Raw genomic sequence first — 13,824 nt, forward strand, 5'->3', positions numbered from 1 at the left:
AAGGCATAGCCACTGTCTGATTGTACAATAATTTTGCGCCCCTCCCAGTCACTTTTCCAAGCAAAAATTACCAACCTATTTACTTCCTTGTACGAAGTAAGTAAATAGGTTGGTAATTTTTGCTTCCTTGTACGAAGTAAGGAAGCACTGCAATCGCGAAAAATGTGTGTCATATTTCAAAGGAAATATCCATTCTGACCGTTCTCCAATCCATTTCAAAAACGTTTTCGTCTGGCATCTGTACGTAGGAACAGAATAAAAGACTTTTACAAAATGGATTGTAAAACTGAAGTAAAATAGATTCAAAAGCGATTTTTTTCGTGTGACGTCTGTACGTACGTATCTCGTGTAACTCTAAAAAAGAGTAGCCTTAAACCGTTGAAATTTTGTATATGGGACTGCTATAACATGAGGCTCTGTGAGCTCATCATTTTATTCTTATACGTCATTTTATTTATTATGTCGATAAATTACGCAACTTTTTGCTTTAAAAGTGATTGAATTGTGTTGTTCTTATGTTCCGGTTAAGGTTTTTAAGCCTTTTGTTAATCTGCAAGCAATAGTTGTAGAATTATCAACAACTTAAAACTTTAAGTGCTAGGCCTAACGAGGCGGAAATTTTTTGACATTTGAAATTCTTAGTAGAATAGCGAATTAAATCAGTTTGCCGAGTGGGATCAAAAGTAAACCTTCAATTTTGTGCGCCCAAAAATTTATTCTTCCTTCCCGCTTGCCGAACATCTAGGAAATGCAGTAGTTCTGCATTACACTATCAACGCTTCTACGTCATCATTAATTCTAAGATTTTTTCATTACGTGTATGTATGTTACCGTGAAAGACCGAAATTGGAGAATGTCGACTTTCACCGGAGAATGTCAGCATTCACCAAACACGTCGGTGAAAGATCGAATATTACATTACATTCTTGTACATTCGGACCCTCACCGGTGTATGTCGACAATCACAGATATGCTCTGGTGTACTTCAAAAAGAGAGGAGTATATGTACACGCTGTCATTGCAAAAGGAAGTGTTCCACAAATCAAGGCAGTGGTAAAAGCAAGGGCCTCTTGTGCAATTCAAAGTGTCATAATAGTTTAAGTTGTTGCAATAAATAAGATTTGAATCACATAATTTAGTAAGTTTCTAACTTCTATTATTTTCCTTTCACATTTTGAATGTTCTGTGCGTCTTAAGTTCTTAAGTCCTTATTCTGAGTCTCAAGTGCGTTTTTTCGCGACTGAATTACGGAGAAGAAAATATAATATTCTTATATGTTCAACGTTCACCATTAGTACATGGTGAATGTCGACATTGACCGGTGTAACTCAGAAATAAGAGTATTTGGAAAATATTTCGGACATACACCAAGTGACTATGTGAATGTTGACATTCACCGGTGGAAGTCGACATTCTCCAGATTTCGGTGTTTCACCGTAACATGTATACTAGAAAGCCCGGCGGTCATACGAAATGACCACTTTTTAGATATTATAAATTGTAATTAAAATGATTTGTGCAAAGGTGTCTGCTAATTCCAGGGCAGGCGGAGAGGACGCCCCTTTGCTTACTGCCTCACTGGGTTTTCTCTTCTACTTGCTTAATTGCTTAAAGTAGAGTGCAATGAAGGAAACCACTGGCGGTATATTTCAATAATAAAGGTGATTTAAATAATAAAATGTAATTTCACATGACAAAGATCTCTTTGTACACAACATGCAAACAAATGTTCACCTTCCTCCTGACACGCTCAATTTGCGTTCAGTTGTAAACCATTTCAAAAATAGATGAGTGCTAATGCAAACAAATGTTCACGTTCCCCCTGACAGGCTCAATTTCCGTTCAGCTGAAAATCCAGTTTAAAATTGAATTAAAATACAATGTCGGAATAAAATCGGGCAAAATTTTAAACTCTTTCAGCGAAAGGATATTTAGCATAGGAGTTTGGCTAAACCTACCTGATGAGATGTACTACGCACAACTCGTTAGTTGGTTTCGTCTCCTTTAATTTCTCAACGTTTGCAAGTTTCTAGATAATTCATACGTAAATATAGTTAAAGGCACAATAAGCAACAATTGTATGAATTAAAAATATTTAAATGTTCTTAAATACCATGATAATTTAATTAAAACAATGATAACTGTAAGTATGGTATCAGTGTATATGGACTATTTGAATGCCGTGGCAACTTCATTCCATTGGCTAGTACAGTTACGCAAGCAAACAATAAATTATCGGTGACAAATTGACACTTAAGCCGCATATAATAAAGATATATATATGTAAAATAATTGTTCTTTTGGCGGAAGATGAAAACAATTCACGTTTAGTCATGGCCGAAAAAACTGCTGCGTAGACGACTGGACATTATGGTGTAATGGATGATCGGATGGAAATTTTGTTTTTAATCCCATATATATATATATGTATGTAATGTTTTCAGTTATTCCAACGCATCGTGAGCGAATGGTGAGGCTATTCCATTACACGTTCTGGCAGATGGTTGACGAAGCTGGGGTGATTGAAGAAAAATGACGACTCAGGACTTTTCACTTTTAACAGCAAGCATATCTTTAATTTAGAGCAGATGACTTTTTCCAGATGAAGTTAATCAAATAACTTATTCAGTAATTGAACTATCAGATACGACTGACTTCAAACTTTAATACGTCATAACGTTCTAACAAAGAAAGAGGAGCATAGCGGAAGCATTAGCAGAACGAAGGGGAGAAGGAATCTGTTTAGAAAAACTTATGACGCAGCATTCATATGAGGAGGTTACGTAATAGGTGCGAATGTTCTAGAAGGTACTGGTTTAGGGGAATATCCTGAATTGCAGAAAATTAATTAAAGGTTTCTGGTTCGCAAAGAGCAAAGCCATCGTATTTTTTTTATATTTTACACATATATATATATAAAATAATTTATTTCCTAAACAATATTGATTAATTGATTATATTATCTCCTAAGTTTAATTAAAGTAGAATTATTTTAAAAGAGTGAATCCATACTGGTAAGTTATATTTTGAAAGATGTTTTGAAGTAACTTGAATATAATATGTTAATAATGTTTTAACGGGGACTGGAATTAAATAATTATGAAGAACAAAATTTCAATTGTAAAAGGAAAAATTAGAAGCATGTAATCATTGTCTATACACCATATACCACCCATCCCTTTACTTGAAATTATTTTCGCAATCGTTGGTCATAATCATATACTTTCAATCTCAGAAATGTTTTAAATAACAAAAATATTCATGTTTTGGCAATCTCAAACTAAAAAATAATAATGATTTTCGACAAATAACGAAATCTAACCTTTAATGCAGTTTTTCGGTTCCTATAGAAACGTTCTAACAAAGAAAGAAGTTATAAAAAATATTATAAAGAAAAAAAGAAATATAAAGAAAATAAAATATAAAGAAAATATAATATAAAGAAAGAGGTTATAAAAATTATATACTCGTTATAAAAAATAAAAATACAAAACTTTCGAGTCCCGTACGGTAAAAATTGACCAGAATATTTAATTCAAAATTTTGCAATTTTTGATGTCATTTTCAATTTGCCTTGAAGAATTAGTTAATCAAGTTAGAATAATTACAGGAAATAAGTTTAAGTCAATTATAGCAAAAAATGCGTAAAACTTAAGAGGCTGTATAATGAAGACATGTGGTATTCACATTAGAGTTTTCAAAAATTAATTGTATCGCGTACTTAATCGAGCAGTAATAAAATTACTTTCAAGTAACATTTGCTTCGTTTTTTTTTTTTCCTTTTTCTTTTAAGTAAAATAACATTTAGGTTTGTTTAAACTGTACATAACATTTTATGTATTTTTTTTTTCTTGTAGAAAGTTAAACTTTGCGAAACGCCATTTTGCCATACACGTAATGTATTACAGACATAACCCTCGTGTTCGCCAAGGGTTTACTGTAACTGCAAATGTTTTTTTAGGCAGCACACTTAACATTTATGTGAGTATGGTGATATGTAGATTTAAAGTGTTTTATAAACTTTTCCTTTCTTGACACTGAATAAGAAAGCAAACCTATACGTAAACAGGAAATACTTATTTCCCCCTTGCGTAGTTTCCAGACTGCATCGCTTTGTGCCATAATACCTGAGACCAATTTGGCACCGTACCACCACAAGTGATATACGTTCTCCAACACCCTCGGCTTGCAATTAGAATACACGGATGAAGAACAACGCACTAACCACGTTTATATGTAACTAGTTCTGACACGCACTTTCCCTTCCCTGAAGAAAATAATTACTATGTTAACAAAAATGGCTGATGAATAAGAGGTGGAAGGACAAACTGGAAATCTGTAAACACGGTTTCAAATGAAATATCCAATGAACATCAGAAGCAAAATATCCAAATTTATTCGCGACGCGCGTACGCATGAAAGTGCTGTTATACGACCTTCGGGAAAGCACGTGGTTGCGTGACGTAGCGTTAACCTATGCAGAAAATATCGTCCGCGAGGCCTTTATTTTTCCCCTCCCGTCTTTTGTCGTTCTCCGGATCAATGTGTAACAAAGTATTTTTTAAATGGATGCCTACGCATGCCGTAAAGGATCCGGTTTTTTCCAGATTCAGTTTTCAAAAGTGACGTCAGCTCTTCGAGTAGGGTAACCAGATTTTCACGAAAACAATATTCCAAATGTCTGTCCTTTAAATTCCGGTTGAGCTCTGAAACTAGGTAGGTTAGTTGTAAACTTATTATTCAACATCAAGGTTAAGCAGAAAAATAGTTAGCCAGTGGAGAATTTCAAGCATTGAACTTTCTACCGTTATTTGTGATTACTAAATAACTTCATTCAAAATTAAATGAACTCATAGAGTTGAGAGACCCTTTTCAGTGAGGTCTGTTGATGTTAAATTAAAAGAAGAGTACAAAAATCACCAAATAAACTACTTACATTTGAAATAAATCTGGAAAAAGAGGCCGATGCCTAATAGTCTATCCTTCTGCTGAATAATCAGATTTTTAACCCTTCATCAATCGCAATTGAATACCGACAAGGTAGTTCATACTGTAGAATGAAATATTGCAAACATCCAGAAGTATGTAGTAATAATTAGCATCAAATCATGTTCATTAATTAGTAAGATTAATAATTTTTAACCTACTAAAAGGATAATTGCACTACTTTTAAAAAATGAATACCCTCAGACAAACTTCGTTATTATACAGTATAGAATCAGCAAAAATGTATAAAAATATACAGGGAAATATTGAAGAATTACTTCGTGATTATACAGTATAGAATCAGCGACAATGTATAAAAATATACAGGGAAATACTGAAAGAATTAATTCGTGATTATATAATATAGAATCGGCAACAATGTATAAAAATATATAGGGAAATATTGAAGAATTACTTCGTGATTATACAGTATAGATTCAGCAACAACGTATAAAAATATCCAGGGAAATATTGAAGAATTACTTCGTGATTATGTTACGGTGAAACACCGAAATCTGGAGAATGTCGACTTTCAACGGTGAATGTCAACATTCACATACTAGTCGATTGGTGTATGTCCGAAATATTGTCCAAATACTCTTATTTCTGAGTTAGACCGGTAAATGTCAACATTCGCCATGTACTAATGGTGAATGTTGAACACATAAGAATATTATATTTTCTTCTCCGTAATTCAGTCGCGAAAAAACGCACTTGAGACTCAGAATAAGGACTTAAGAACTTAAGACGCACAGAACATTCAAAATGTGAAAGGAAAATAAAAGAAGATAAAAACTGACTAAATTACGTAATTCAAATCTTATTAATTGTAACAACTTAAACTATTATGACACTTGAATTGCACAAGAGGCCTTTGCTTTTACAACTGCATGTATTTCTGGAACACTTCCTTTTGCAATGACAGCGTGTACATATACTCCTCTCTATTCGACCTACACCAGAGCATATCTGTGATTGTCGACATGCACCGGTGAGGGTCCGAATGTACAAGAATGTAATGCAATATTCGATCTTTCACCGATGTATTTGGTGAATGCTGACATTCTCCGGTGAAAGTCGACATTCTCCAATTTCGGTCTTTCACGGTAACAATTATATAGTATAGAATCAGCAACAATGTATAAAAATATACAGGGAAATATTGAAGAATTACTTCGTGATTATATAGTATAGAATCAGAAACAACGTATAAAAATATACAGGGAAATATTGAAGAATTACTTCGTGATTATATAGTATAGAATCAGCAACAACGTATAAAAATATCCAGGGAAATATTGAAGAATTTCTTCATCATTATATAGTATAAAATCAGCAACAATTTATAAAAATATCCACGGAAATACTGAAGAATTACTTTGTGATTATGCAGTATAGAATCGGCAAAAATGTATAAAAATATACAGGGAAATATTGAAGAATTACTTCGTGATTATATAGTATAGAATCAGCAACAACGTATAAAAATATCCAGGGAAATATTGAAGAATGACTTCGTGATTATATAGTATAGAATCAGCAACAATGTATAAAAATATCCAGGGAAATACTGAAGAACTAACTCACTCACTCTATTCCAGATTAGTGAATAAGACTAGTATAGGGTTTGAGGTTACTGTGTTTTCTGCTTTAGGTGGCATTATTCAAATGGAACAGTTTTCGATTTGACTGTCACTGTCATTCTTCCTATTTGTCTCCTTCTTGTGTGCTGTATTTGTGTTTCTCGTACTTCACTCTAAATTCAACGTTATCTTCATAATTATTTTCTAAATTTCCATTTATATTATTACTTACATCAGGAAAGTAAATAAACTCATCTTAAATAGTTTAATCTCTCCTTTACTTCATATAAAGCCTCATGATAAAATCTATTAACATCTAAAATACAAAATTAAAAAAAAATCTGAAAGGTTTCAGATTTTAAATTACATCCAAAGGGGCGTTTTTTAACGCTTTGTGTGTTACCTTTATTTATTAAATATCATTTTATACGTACTCAAACTATAAAATTCAGTTCAGCAGCAATATCGCTAATTAATTTTAAAGTGAGCATATCTTTAGAACTTCCGATACAGTCTCGCGCGTTGAAGGTAAAAATTTTTTTTTTTTTTTTCGTACAGTGTTGCCATTGCTCGCTTTTACATCGCTCAGTGTGTTAATCAAAAACTCGTTAAAGTTTTACAAAAATATAAAAACGATAATAAAACAAATTTCAAATTCAAATTAGGGCTTCCGCATGCCCATATTCTATGGAAGATCACGTTATTCAAATTTTTATGGCTCTGTGTACCGTTGTTTTATTACAATGCGAGAAACATACGCACATTTATGCAGATTCTTCATTATTTAATTTCTTTAAATATAAAAAAAGGCGATAATATATGGTGGCAACGGTTTGAAAAGTGATAAAGCCTTTTAAAAGTTTCAACGTAAAATGCCGAAAACACGCTGAAACTAGTTGCGTTTGTTTCCAAGCGAGCATCAGTAATTAGAGTTTTTGTCGTGAATTTCACTATTTCATCCTTCAAAATAAAAAGCTTTCCGTTTTGGAAACTTGTCACGAGGGAAATAGTTTTTATGAATGCCAATTAGTGTACTATCCTTGATTTTTGTCTTCATAACAAGGTTCTCTCGTCGTTCTGTTAATTCCATTTGTAAAGAAAGTGATGCTATTTCGCCATCAACATCAAACGGAAAAAAGAAAATTCGCAAGTTTGCTTATTAGTTTTTAAAATCCCTGAACCTAATGTTGAATCAAAGATTTGAATTCACTCGCTAACAGTATAAGGTATTTTTCCCGCTTTCCTAGAATGCCTTCGTGGTGTGGTGGTCTGCATGCTGGTCGCGTATTCCAGAGGTCCGCAGTTCGATTCCCGGCGAAGACGTTGCTCATTTTTCATCTTGCCTGCCTCCAAAAAATCCTAATGTCTCTTTAGTGGCACCCGAACTAAAAGGGTTATGGATGATGATTCTCCACAGCCAGGATTTGGCGATTGGGTCCCCTAAAAACCCCGGTCGCCCTTTGAAAGGGAGTGTATAAAAGGTATTTCTCTCGCTTTTCCTAGCATGTCTTCGTGGCGTGATGGTCTGCACGCTGGACGCATATTCCAGAGGTCAGCGGTTCGATTTCCGGCGAAGGCGTAGCTATTTTTCATCTTGCCTACTTCCATCATCATTGACCTTTCCAAGAGTCGAAACGTATTCTGAAATGATCTGATATGTACATAAAAATCATGAATCAACTGTTCCTGAGTTTGTAACTTAGTATTGATTTGAATTTGGAACGATATTTGGAATTTTGAATTATATTTCGAAATTTGTAGGCCGTTCAAAATCAGGACTTGACCCAGATTCGGTCCTCCGACCATGTGTGGCACATGCCTGATTTACATCCTCATTATTGCTGGCCTTTACAATACTCTGAACTTCCTCCAAGTTATTAGAATCATTTACATCATTCATATGCTCTCCTTTATCCATAGATGCGCACAAAATGAAGGTAAGAGAAGGCAGAACTTTGAAGACGCTATATACTCGCTCACAAAGCGCTTCAGAAGAGTCTTACTCAAACTGAAGTTGTTATGACATAAAAAAGACGGTCAATTCCCGATTTGCTGCGGTAAAAACTTAAGACGACATCTAAATTTAACTCAAAATAATTGTTAATCCGAAGGTAGAAAACCGCAAGAGGAGAGGTATAACTAATATTATAGTATTCAAATGAAAAATACTGTTTGAATCTTATTTGCCTGCACTTTCACAAGCAGTTAGTCCGTCAGTCCAGCGAATAAGCATAAATAAAATAAATGACAGTTGCAATATTTTGTTGTTTTTGTGACTGATCCTCCTACTTTGATCATTGTCTAGATTTTGGTACATTACAGAAGACAACATGAGTTTACTCAACTTCTTCCCAATTTAATACAGGCTACCTCAGGAGAAGAGCCAATTCATAGTGGCCAAGAGACAAAAGGAGTCACTTGTTGTTGATTAAAGTCTGGACATTTAATAGATTACAATACATGAATTTGCCTTCGTCAAATTTTTTATGCAGAATATGTAAGGGAGACATAGTTCGATCGTCTCATCCGCAACCATGAACGCAAACACGCATGCACCATTCAGACCGAATTATTCTCAAAATAGGGCGGAAGGATGGGAACTTTCTTTCTCTCCAGCATATCCCTTTCCGAAGAAGAGAAGGCTTTCACGTGACCTTTCAACGTCGCAGCAAGTAATAACACCCCTTTTGGACGAGTCTAAGTGTTTTGGCAGAATGCCAGCCATGGCTGCATTTGAGACGGTCGAACTATAGATCAATTTATCGTGACTAACAGACAAATGGTTCATCCTGTTGCTGGCTAGACCATGCGCACCTTTTACGTTACAATATATGAGTTTGCCTTACTTCATCAAATTTTTCATGCAGAATACCTCGGGAAATGGTTCAGGTCATCGTGACCAAGAGACGAAGGATGAGGACTGTTGCCAGGGTACCTTATAGGTTACAATATATGAGTTTGTCTTATTTCGTCAAATTTTTTTATGCATAATATCTCTGTAGATGGATTAGTTCATTTTGGCTAAAGCCTGGACACTTTACAGGTGATAGTATGAGTTTCCCAACTTTGTGCCACCCTTTTGAGGAATGCCTCGAGCGATCTTCTATCCCTCCTCCCCTACCTATCCCATCGACGGGACAGTGTTTTAAAGAGTTTTTACGAGATCCCCCAGGGAACAGTGTTTTAAATTGTTGTTTGAAAGCAAGACTTTTCTACTCACACTTTATTGCCAGAATGCAAATCGTGAAGCACGCGTGTGTTCAAATGAGATAGAAAGAAGTTAGTATTTAAAGGAAGGGGAATCAGAGCGTGTTCTAGAAGATCACGTTGCTGTCTTTGATTTTCTAGCGATTAGATTTTTGTGGCGTTGAGATATTCTTGCTATTAAGTTTGTTTACGTCGTCTTTTCGAGTCAGAGCCGATACGCCTTGCACGTCATACCGATACGCCTTGCAAGTCAGAGCCTTGCACGATAATTAACCTGTGAAGCGGTCAGGCTAAACTTAACTTCATTTAATTTTAAGTTACTCATTACCTTTTAAATTAAGCCCAAAGTGTTGGCTGTTGGTGGCATCTGTAAACTTTATTTCAGTTCATAATACTTTAAGACTCAGTAATTGTTCACTAGATAGTATTTCGTCGTCGAGCTTAATTTATGATGTTCAAGTATACAAGACGTTACAAATTTACAAACATCTGTATTTTCTTAAGAGTCCGAACCACCACCGTTATGGCAAACGGCTTCTTCTCACCACGCCTTCAGAATGGCAAAACATAATGGATTTAAATTTTTTAAAAATTCGTCAATAACGAATGTTAATACTTACCCTGAGGTGGTTCAGAGCCCTTAGCAAAGGGAAAGGTTACAAAATAAATTACCTCTTGCTAAATATTTAGTTAATGTCGAAAGGAAAAAGTATTTATGTGGACATTCGATCTTACAACTCAACAGCCTTTTCCTAAATCTGGCAACATCTACAGCAGCGAGATACTTCTTCAAGCTGCGTGAGGAAATGGACAGACTTCCATTCCGATGAGGTTATGACGTGGTGATGGATGCAAATGAACTATGCCGCTCGAAAATATTGCTTGATGATTAATTCCGTTTCATGATGGATAGAGCTTTTTATTTTACTTCTTTTCACTCTGTACATACCATAATCATGTTTATTCTTTCATCATTAAATACCTTTAAAATGCCACTGCCTTCTTCTATTTTAATCCTAACCTCATCCCACATTTATGTAGCTGACATTTTGTTTGAATGGGTGAGAGGTGTCAAAAAGACTAAGAAGAAAGTTGAAAGGTGTTTTCTGTAAACCTTCTTTTTAATGAATTTAATGAACTTCTTTTTTTAAATAAAGTACCCTCTTTCATTAAGGCTAAATAAATTATTTTTTCACTCTAATAAAATAAAACTATTTTCGCAAAAATGAATTATCGTCGTAGATTTCGCAGAATTATCGTCGTAATTCATAACACCTCCACTTTCTTCCTACTTTTTCCTCTGCAGCATTTGTTTCCCTTCTTTTCATTTACTCATTTACTTATTTATTACGCACTGTTTCGCCAATAAACATCTCATTAAAAGCTAATTTTAATTATCTGAAAATTCAAACTAAAAGTAGGATTCGACATTCCAGTACATTTAAAACATTGGAAATTATGGCAAAGCACACGACGGCTATCTGCCTAAAGGGAGGGATGCCTTCGTGGAGGACTTTCTAAAGAAAACTGGCTCATATACACGTTACACATGGGGAAAACTATGAAAACGCCCATGCAGCCAGCCCGTTCGCAGGATTCGAACCTTGGACCGAACTACTAGTGTTCAGCGTCCTTACCGCTTTCATTTTAGGTTTTTGTTCGCGGGAATGAAATATTTCCCAGATATTTACAAAGGTCCTTAAACTGCCTTAAATTTAACACACCTCATCGTATCCATAATTACGCATGATGTTTCTTAAAGGATTTACAATAATTTCTGAAGATAAACGGAGTGCAATTTACAGAAAAATGCAGCAAAAAATGATACGTAACTGTACCGTACCAGACAGCAATCTGCTTATCAGGAAGAAAATGGGAATCCGTTCAACTGATTAATTTGTGATTTTATTTAACATTTAAATTCAAAGGGTTCTACTGATAAATATCTGGACGTATCTAGAGACAGCACCTGCAGAAAGGCTGAGGATAACAACCAGAAATGAGAGAATAAGGAAAGAAAAAAATTACTGATAGCAATGGGTGCAGTCTTCAGGAAAATGGAAAGGAATATCACTAACTAATTTTGGCTAAAGGGAGAAATTACAAGCACATATTTTAGTTTAGATAAATCTTGAAGATACAGCTACAAAGAGTAATTCTTTAGGATATCATCAGTAGCTTAAGTTAACTTTCACTGTAGATGAAACTACAAAAAAAGTCATTTTATTAAATAGGCACCAGCAATTAAAGGTTTCTTGGGTGAATCTTCGGATTATGATAACTTGACGACTTTTTGGCGAAACTTTGGCGACCAACCCTGCTACAGCAACCTGCTAGTTTTTTTTTTTTTTTTTTTTTTTTTTTTTGGGACGCCATTTTGTTTTCACGAAGTAAAGGCATGTTTTTTTTTTTTTTTTTTTTTTTTTTTACTCAACATTTTTTCCAACAATCTGCTAGCCGAATTAGGCTTATGCTAGAACTTTTATGGAACAAAAGTGCTTAATTATGACGAAGATTAGGTGCGAAATTGGGAGAAGTGCAGAATCGCCCACTGCTTCGCGCGTTTTTAAGAATTGCACACACGCGGTATCCATGTACACGTCGACCTATTTTCACTTAAAAAAACATTCCAGAATTGCACAAAAATGGCATTGCGCACACTCTTGACTTTATCCATGTACAAATCGACCTATTTTCACTTAAAAGTCAAAGAAAATTGACACAAATCCAATTCTTCTTACTCTTGTAAAAAGCGCCAAACAAACAAGTGCGCGATTCTGCAATTTAGCAGCGATATTGTTTCTAAGTGCTTAGCAGCTAAAATCCCGATTGGAATTTTCCGGAAAATGTCACATGTCTCATGATCTCTTATTTCTCTGAGACAAAATAATCTGTGATTCGAACTGTGTACTTCTCAGATTATTGCTAAAGTGCTAACTAGTAACCTTTATCGCCTTACCAAAATGTCGCCAAACTACCTGTTTCCATATTCCAAAGATTAGCCGTTTCTTGTAACACAGTAGTATATATAGTTCAGTAGTATATTATAAAATATAAATATGAAATGAGCAATTGAAGAATACATAAAAACGTAAAATCGAAAATAAATAATAACATTTTTGTTTGATTACGAAAGTGCAGTAAAGAACATGCATATTTTATAAGGTATTTCTCCCGCTTTCCTACCGTGCCTTCGTGGTGTAGTGGTTCTGCAGGCTGGGCTGGTACTCCAGAGGTCCGGGGTTCGATTCCCGGCGAAGGCAGTTGTTAATTTTTCATCTCTCTTGCTTCCAAAAATTACTAATGTCTCTACAGTGGCGCCCGAACTAAAAGGGTGTTGGATGCTGATTCTCCTCACCCAGGATTTGGCGATTGGGTCCCCTAAAAGCCCAGTCGCCTTTTAAAAGGGGGAGTATATAAGTTATTTCTCCCGCCTTCCTAGCGGGCCTTTGTGGTGTAGTGGTTCTGCACGCTGGGCCGGTATTCCAGAGGTCCGCGGTTCGATTCCCGGCGAAGGAGTTTATAATTTTTCATCTTTCCTGCTTCCAAAATACCTAATGTCTCTACAATTTAAAAATTATAATATAATTTTAAGGAGAAATCGATAAATTTGGCGAAGCCGATCCGTAATCCATAATTCCTAAAACTTGGCTTCGCCATTTTGTTCAACAACGTTGTTTCGGTTCGGTTTAATTTATAAATGCAAACAAATATATGGCGCGTATATGGGTTACGTAAACTAAATCAACAACCAAAATTAGTCCAAAGGGATTTGAGTCCCGAAGAAATATTACATTCCTTTTGGCATTTTGCGTCGGACTCCTATAAATGATAGTTCACTTTTCAAACTGTTGCCACAAAATGTAAGTGTCCTGCATTATATTTGAAGAAATTAAATAATGAAAAATCTGCATAAATGTATGTCTATTTCTCGCATTGCGATAAAACAACGGTATCTAGAGCCATCCAATTTTGAATGATGTAATCCTACTGGAAATATGAGCATCTGCAATCCCAAATTTGAAATTTGGAATTTGTTTTATTATCT

The 13,824-nt window shown here is 34.9% G+C and overlaps 1 protein-coding gene across 2 annotated transcripts in view; it reads right to left on the reverse strand.

The window, feature by feature from the left end:
* Nucleotides 1-13,824, reverse strand: part of LOC118187135 (hormone receptor 4-like) — a 310,713-nt gene that overhangs the window by 235,448 nt on the left and 61,441 nt on the right. The gene's annotated exons all lie outside the window — the stretch shown is intronic.

Source organism: Stegodyphus dumicola, chromosome 9 (assembly GCF_044657685.1).
Source record: "Stegodyphus dumicola isolate Sdum_Otavi_A_Nest chromosome 9, ASM4465768v1".
Taxonomy (NCBI): Eukaryota; Metazoa; Arthropoda; class Arachnida; order Araneae; family Eresidae; genus Stegodyphus; species Stegodyphus dumicola.